Genomic DNA, 9,178 nt, shown 5'->3' on the forward strand with positions numbered 1-9,178 from the left:
CCTCCATCATAAGGTCCTAAATGGGGATGTTTGCTGATGATTGCACAGTGTTCAGTTCCATTCACAACCCCTCAGATAATGAAGCAGTCCGTGCCTGCATGCAGCAAGACCTGGACAACAAGTGCCAGGCAATGACCATCTCCAACAAGAGAGAATCTAACCACCTCCCCTTGACATTCAACGGTATTACCATCGCCGAATCCCCCACCATCAACATCCTGGGGGTCACCATTGACCAGAAACTTAACTGGACCAGCCACATAAATACTGTGGCTACAAGAGCAAGTCAGAGGCTGGGTGACTCACCTCCTGACTCCCCAAAGCCTTTCCACCATCTACAAGGCACAAGTCAGAAGTGTGATGGAATACTCTTCACTTGCCTGGATGAATGCAGCTCCAACAATACTCAAGAAGCTCGACACCACCCAGGACAAAGCAGCCCGCTTGATTGGCACCCCATCCACCACCCTAAACATTCACTCCCTCCACCACTGGCGCACAGTGGCTGCAGTGCGTACCATCCACAGGATGCACTGCAGCAACTCGCCAAGGCTTCTTCGACAGCACCTCCCAAACCCGTGACCTCTACCACGTAGAAGGTAAAGGGCAGCAGGCACATGGGAACAACACCACCTGCATGTTCCCCTCCAAGTCACACACCATCCCAACTTGGACATATATCGCTGTTCCTTCATCGTCGCTGGGTCAAAATCCTGGAACTCCCTACCTAACAGAACTGTGGGAGAACCTTCACCACACGGACTGCAGCAGTTCAAGAAGGCACCTCACCACCACCTTCTCAAGGGCAATTAGGAATGGGCAATAAATGCTGGCCTTGCCAGCGACGCCCACATCCCATGAATGAAAAAAAATAATCCCAGCTCGGATCCCTGCGGGACATCACTTCCTAATTTCTGCCAGTCCAAGAAACTTCCCTTAACTCCTACCATCTATTTTCTGTTCTGTAGCCTTCTTTCAATCCATTCTGTTACTGGACCCAGACTCCACACATCCTGAACCTTGTCGTGAATCTCTTTTGTGGCACCTTATCAAAGGCCTTCTGTAAAGCTATGTATACCACACTGCCCTTGTCAAATCATTCTGTTATTTATTGGTTAAACATGACCTTCCTTTTAGAAATCCAAGCTATCTTTTATTATATTCTCCATCTCTAAAATGTTTTATTACCTGAACTTTTAGCAAAGATTCTAATATCTTTCCTACCACTAACTTAAAGCTAACTCATCTATAGTTCCTGAGTTAGTTCTACTTCCTTTTTTGAAAATAGGAATTACAATTGGAAAAAATTCCTCCTAATGCAAAGGATTTAATCCTTAAGTTTAGCAGATGGCTCAAGAACATTATTGTTTAAATAATGGATGAGGGGCTTAAATTGAGCTCCACAAAGCTCCCTCCATAATTCAGTGAGTAGGTGAGCCAAACACCAGGAAGGCCCCAGGTTTGATCCCTGGTCTAGGATAAGTTAGCTGATTTCAGTTTGCATAGTGTTACAGACATTACAATGGCTTCAACCTGTTGGGTTATGAGCTGAAAATCGATGACAATACCTGCTCCTAACCTTTATGTGACATATGTTAGTTGGATGAGGCTGATTTGGGAATGGCTAAGATGGCTCATGGTTGAATAGCCTGATGTATTAGGTTCCTTTCATGAAAATACACAAGGAACCTGGTCTATTGGAAGGTGGAAGTAGCCACTACAGTCCCCCACAGGGAGTTCATCTTTTTATTGCTTTTTCTCACCGATTCTCTCCTGCCCTCTGGTTATGTTTTTGAGTTTTTAGGCTAAATATGTCATAGAATTACATAGAATTTACATCATAGAAACAGGCCATTCGGCCCAATTGTTCTATGCCAGTGTTTATGCTCCACATGAGCCTCCTCCCTCCCTGTTCATCTAACCCTATCAGCCTAACGTCGGTGCTGGGGAAACGTTTAGAGACAATAATCCGGGACAAACTTAATTGGCACTTGGAAAAGTATGGGCTAATAAATGAAAGTCAGCACGGATTAGTTAAAGGAAAATCATGTTTGACTAACTGGATTGAGTTCTTTGATGAAGTGACAGAGAGGGTTGATGAGGGTAGTGCGGTTAGTGTTGTGTATATGGACTTTCAGAAGGTATTTGATAAAGTACCACATAATAGACTTGTTGGCAAAATTAAAGCCCATGGGATTAAAGGGACAGTGGCAGCGTGGCTATTGGCTAAGGGACAGAAAGCAGAGAGTAGTGGTGAACAGTTGTTTTTCAGACTGGAGGGAAGTATACAGTGGTGTTTCCCCAGGGGTCAGTATTAGCACCACCGCTCTTTTTGATATATATTAATGTCCTGGACTTGGGAATAGAGGGTATAATTTCAAAATTTGCAGATGACATGAAACTCGGAAATGTTGTAAACAACATTGTAAACGACAGTTACATGGGTAAGATGGGTATAGAGGGATATGGGCCAAGTGCAGGCAATTGGGACTAGCTTAGTGGTATAAACTGGCCGACCTGGGCATGTTGGGCCGAAGGGCCTGTTTCCATGTTGTAAACTTCTATGTGGGGGATAGTAACAGACTTCAGGAGGACATAGACAGACTGGTGAAATGGACAGACACATGGCAGATGAAATTTAATGTTGAGAAGTGTGAAGTGATGTATTTTGGTAGGAAGAATGAGGAGAAGCATTATAAATCAAATGGTACTATTTTAAAGGGGGTGCTGGATCAGAGAGACCTGGGGGTGCATATACACAAATCTCTGACGGTGGCAGGACAAGTTGAGAAAGCTGATAAAAAAGCATATGGGATCATGGGCTTTATTAATAGAGGGGGGAAAAGAAAAATCAATAGGGCCCATTTTCGGGCGCGGGTAGCGTGATCCGCTATTACCCCGCACCCAATGGCCCCTATGTAGGCAGCACATGAATTCTGAGCTGCCTGCTACTTACCATGATATCTCCTTGCAGCCAGCACTACCTGCACTGCTGAGAGGCTGGGGGGAGAATGAGGAAGTCGGAAATGGGATGTGTTCAGCGCACGTCATCAGCAGCCTGCACCTCTTAAAGGTGCAGGTGCACATTTTAAATGGGACAGGAGGAGGGAAAGTTGGCTGCAAGGATGGTAGGCCCGGCGGGAGAGCAGGCCCCATGCTTCTCCGATGATGCACTGGAGGCCCTGGTGGAGGGGGTGGACGAAAGGACGGCCAACATGTATTCACAGGGTGGCAGTAGACCCTCCAGACTGCAGCTCTGCAGGCATTGGCAGGCTGTAGCCCAGGAAGTGAATGCCAGAAGCATGGCACCACGCACATGGGTGTAGTGCCGAAAGAAGTTCAATGATTTGACACAAGTGGTCAAGGTGAGTGAATGCAAGCATCAAATCCAACCAACTCCATCACTGCTCCAAGCATCACACCCCCTGTCACCCACCCACCAACAAACACTGCCCATCCATACGCAATGCTGCACTCGGCATGATGTATCTCACCCACACATAGTACCACACTTGCAGGCCACACAACCACCACTCACAGGTCACACACACTGGCAGCTATTCGACCATGACAGGCACATCACCCACTCACCTTGCAGGATATCCACTGACACACTATCCTCTGTCTTGCGAGAAGGCAGCAGGAGAGACCTGAGGGTGGACGGGGACACATACATGTCCTCACCCCCCCCCTAGAGGGGACAGTGCTTCGGATCATTGGGCGGGCCAACATGCCGCATTGGAGGTCCCGATGAAGGGGGTCTCTGCATATCTAATGCTCCTTCTCCTTTCCCACATCTCCCTCCTCCCATGATCTTTCCTACGTGCTGCAGATGCGGTCGGCACGCACGACTTACTTGCTCATCTCTCCGCAACTTAACCTGTTTCCCTTTGTCATTGCAGATACTGAGGAGGAGGAAGAGGAGGAGAAAAAACAACAACTACGAGCAGCGACTGACACTGTGTGTTATTTAGAGGAGGTATTTACACGTGCGGGACGGGGGGAACAGATACTGCAGGTGCCAGCTCGCTGGAGGGCGAGATCGCTCACTAGTTCTGCTGCAGAGGAGTCAGATGAGGACTTCGATGGGCCAGGCTACAGAAGACGGCTGATGGGCGTACACCAACAAATGCTTGGGACACTGGAAAGCCTGTGCACAATGTCAAGGAGCATGGAGGAGTCCAGCTCTAACTTGGCACAGGGCTTTGTGCAGAGCTTGGAGCCCATCCTTTCCAACATGGAACGGGTGGTCACCTCCATCAGCGCACCTGTGGAACCGACCATGATGTAGAGTCTGATGGCTGATGTCGCGGCTTCCATTGCAGCACAAACCAATGTCATCAAAGGTGTGCAAGTTACGGTTGCTGCTCAGACTGCTGCAATGGAAGCTCAGAGTGCTGCTATCGTGGCTCTGGGGACCACTGTGGAACGGGGCTTCCAGGACGTCACAGCAGTCCAGCAATCCGTTCTCCAGCTGATCACCAAGAGAGTGGCAGTGGCACCATGACAACAGCATTCCTGCTCCCACCCCTGCCACTCCGTCAGTGCCCCTGTTGTTGCCTATCGGCCAGCCAGACCAGACTGCTGCAGCCCATACCGAGATGGTGCAGTCTGAAGCCGGGTCCTCCCGGCCCAGAGCTGCTCGAGGTCGTCCTCCGAGGCCATCCGCACGCTCCTCCATTGAAGGCCAGCAGCCTCCCACCACCCATGCTCCAGCCACTGGGGAAGCACCTCGTCAGAGCACCAGGATTGGTAAAGGCACACGAACAACAGGCACTGAGGGAATGCACAAGGGTGAATAGTTCTGTTCTGTTTCCATAATTTCATTTATTCATTGATAAATGTGACTTTGAATTTGCATTTGGTGGTGGTTTTTATTTGTACGATGAGCTGAGGGGGACACCAATGTGCAATCAGATGGAGGGTGATTTGATTGTCTTGTGGGAGTGGAACGGTGGGGAGTGTAGGACTGTTGGTGAGTTGGGGGATGTAATTGATATTATTGATAGCGGGCACGGATCAGGCGAGCACGCAGAGCCCTTGCAGACAAGGCGTGTGGTCCCTGTTACACCCTTGAGTCTTCCTCCACTTCCTCTTCCAGCTCCTCCCCCTCCTCCTCCTCAGCCTCTTCCTCCTCCTCCTCAGCCTCTGGCTCAGGGTCTTCTCCGATCATTGGTGGCAAAGGTTGGTCCCTCATGATGGCGAGGTTGTGCAGCATGCAGCATGCCATCACAAATCTGCCCACCCGCTCAGGGGAGGACTGCAGGGCTCCTCCAGACCGGTCCAGGCAGCAGAAGTGTTGTTTGAGGAGGCCAATGGTGTGCTCCACGATATTGCGTGTGGCAGCATGGGTCTCATTATAGGCCTACTGTGCACATGTGCGTGGGTTCCTGACCGGTGTCATGAGCCACCTCGTGAGGGGATAGCCCTTGTCGCCCAGTAACCTTTGACCTGCCGAGCCTGGTGAAAGATAGCTGACACGTTGGACTGCCGCATGACGAAGGCGTTGTGACTGCTCCCAGGGTGGCGGGCATCGACAGCCATGACTCAATGCATGTGGTCGCAAACCAGCTGCACGTTGAGGGAGTGGAAGCCCTGTCGGCTGACGAAGACGGCCGAGTTGATATGTGATGCACGCAGGGCAATATGTGTGCAGTCAATGGCACTCTGCACCATGGGGAAGCCAGAAATACGAGCGAACCCCCGTGCTCGCTCGTTCTGCTTGTCTCTGTCAAGAGGGAAAGTGATGAACCTGTTCCTCATCTCGTACCGTGCATCTGCGTCTGTGCTCTCCCTTATGCAGCAGTGCACTGCACACTGCAAGATGTTGCACATGTCACCAGCAGAGGCCTGAAATGATCCTGAGCCGTAGAAATTCAGCACCACGGTGACCTTCACAGCCACAGGCAATGCTGTCCTTGCTCTGTTCTGAGGTTGAAGTTGTGGCCACACCAGTTGACAGATCTCGCTCACGGCTTCCTTGGTGAACCTCAGGCATCGGATGCAATCCTCTGTCATGTTGAGGTAAGAGAATTGGTCCCTGAAGGCCCTTATTGGGTATGGCCTCCTGCTCAGTGCCCTGCGCCTCCTCGCAGCTTGACCTGCTGTGCGTGGCCGCTCTGCATGCGCCCAGTCGTGCTCAATGCCCAGTGGGAGCCCTAGCAGACCACCCAAGGTTGGCAGTAATGTTGTTCAACCACAGTAGTAACTTTCCGAACCGTAAGGCAGTACCTGCCAAATCACTCTCAAAAGTACTCTAGGAACTCTCAGTGAGTATAGGGAGCTTCAAAAAACACTTCTTATTCCATCAGCAGCCAGAAGCAATAATCCAGCAACTAACCTGTAAATTCTGCTTAGTCCCTTTAAATAGTGCTGGTGGGGGGTCCTCCAGACACGTCCAGGTGTACGTGGTTAAGACTGCGTTGAGTTGAGCATTAAGGTCCAAAATGGTGTCTATCACTTTAAATCAGCGTTGCACACTGATTGCATGCATTTTCTCCCGACTTTACATGCTTCTGGTGTTCGGTATTTGCGCACGCGCTAACTCTTATACCAAGATGGCGTCCGGCGCACACCATGCTGGAAACGTGCGTGCACAGCTAAAAGGCCATAGTTGGATACTCAAGAAGCCACATAGCACTGAAACAACGGGCGCTACACGGCCCAGTTTAACACCCAGACAGTACAAAAGCAAGTAAGCTATGTTAAATCTTTATAAAACACTGGTTAGGCCTCAGCTGGAGTATTGTGCTCAATTCTGGGCACCACACTTTAGGAAGGATGTTAAAGCCTTAGAGAGGGTGCAGAAGAGATTTACTAGAATGGTACCAGGGTTGAGGGACTTCAGTTATGTGGAGAGACTGGAGAAGCTGGGGTTGATCTCCTTAGAGCAGAGAAGGTTAAGGGGAGATTTGATAAAACAAATAGGGCCATAGTGCAAAATAAAACTAAGATGACCAGCAATCTTAAAAAGACAAGTCTAAAGGCATTGTGTCTTAATGCGCGGAGCATTCACAATAAGGTAGATGAATTACCAGCACAGATAGATATTAACGGTTATGATATAGTTGCGATTACAGAGACATGGTTGCAGGGTGACCAAGGATGGGAACTGAACATCCAGGGGTATTCAATATTTAGGAAGGACAGGGAAAAAGGGAAAGGAGGTGGGGTAGCGTTGTTCGTAAAGGAGGAAATCAATGCAATAGTGAGGAAGGATATTGGTTCGGAAAATCACGATGTGGAATCTGTATGGGTGGAGCTAAGAAACACCAAGGGGCAGAAAACGTTGGTGGGGGTTGTCTATAGGCCCCCAAACAGTAGTGGAAATGTAGGGGAGGGCATTAAACAGGAAATTAGAGACGCATGCAAGAAGGGTACAACGATAATCATGGGTGACTTCAATCTACATATGGATTCGTCAAACTAAATTAGCAATAATACTGTGGGGGAGGAATTCCTGGACTGTGTACGGGATGGTTTTCTAGACCAATACGTTGAGGAACCAACAAGAGAACAGGCGATCCTAGACTGGGTATTGTGCAATGAGGAAGGATTAATTAACAATCTTGTTGTGCGGGGTCCCTTAGGGAAGAGTGACCATAACATGATAGAATTCCTCATTAAGATGGAGAGTGAAGTAGTTGAATCCGAAACTAGGGTCCTGAATCTAAATAAAGGAAATTATGAAAGTACGAGGTGCGAGTTGGCTATGATAGATTGGGGAACTTTACTAAAAGGGATGATGGTGGATAGGCAATGGCTGATATTTAAAGAACGTGTGCAGGAATTACAACAATTATTCATTCCTGTCTGGCGCAAAAATAAAACAGGAAAGGTGGCTCAACCGTGGCTTACAGAAAAAATTAGGGATATTAGATCCAAAGAGGAGACATATAAAATTGCCAGAAAAAGTGGCAAGCCTGAGGATTGGGAGCAGTTCAGAATTCACAAAGGAGGACAAAGAGATTGATTAAGAGGGGAAAAATAGAGTATGAGAGTAAACTAGCAGAGAACATAAAAACTGACTGTAAAAGCTTCTATAAATATGTCAAGAGAAAAAGATTAGTGAAGACAAATGTAGGTCCCTTACAGTCAGATATGGGGGAAATTATAATGGGGAACAAAGAAACGGTAGAACAATTAAACACATACTTTGGTTCTGTCTTCACAAAGAAGGACACAAATAACCTGCCAGAAATGTTAGGGAACCAAGGGTCTAGTGAGAGGGAGGAACTGAAGAAAACCAGTATTAGTAAAAAAATAGTGCTAGGGAAATTAATGGGGCTAAAGGCTGACAAATCCCCAGGGCCTGATAATCTACATCCCAGAGTACTAAAGGAAGTGGCCCTGGAAATAATGGATGCATTGGTGATCATCTTCCAAAATTCTATAGAATCTGGAACAGTTCCTACAGATTGGAGGGTGGCAAATGTAACCCAACTATTTAAAAAAGGAGGGAGAGAAAAAACAGGGAATTAATGGGGCTGTTAGCCTAACATCAGTAGTGGGGAAAATGCTAGAGTCTATTATAGAAGATGTGATAACAGAACACTTAGAAGGCATTAACGGGATTGGACAAAGGCAGCATGGGTTTATGAAAGGGAAATCATGCTTAACAAATCAACCGTGGCTTACAGAAGAAATTAGGGATATTAGATCCAAAGAGGAGACATATAAAATTGCCAGAAAAAGTGGCAAGCCTGAGGATTGGGAGCAGTTTAGAATTCAGCAAAGGAGGACAAAGAGATTAATTAAGAAGGGAAAAAAAGAGTATGAGAGTAAACTAGCAGGGAGTTTTTTGAGGATGTAACTAGTAGAATAGATAGGGGAGAACTAGTGGATGTGGTGTATTTGGATTTTCAGAAGGCTTTTGATAAGGTCCCACACAAGAGGTTAGTGTGCAAAATTAAAGCACATGGGATTGGGGGAATACACTTGAATGGATTGAGAATTGGTTGACAGACAGGAAACAGAGAGTAGGAATAAACGGGTCTTTTTCCGGGTGGCAGGCAGTGACTAGTGGGGTACCGCAGGGATCAGTGCTTGGGCCCCAGCTATTCACAATATATATCAATGATTTGGATGAGGAAACTAAATGTAACATTTCCAAGTTTGCAGACGACACAAATCTGGGGTGGAATGTGAGCTGTGAGGAGGTTGCAAAGAGGCTCCAATG

This window comes from Heptranchias perlo, chromosome 25 (genome assembly GCF_035084215.1).
Source record: "Heptranchias perlo isolate sHepPer1 chromosome 25, sHepPer1.hap1, whole genome shotgun sequence".
Taxonomy (NCBI): domain Eukaryota; kingdom Metazoa; phylum Chordata; class Chondrichthyes; order Hexanchiformes; family Hexanchidae; genus Heptranchias; species Heptranchias perlo.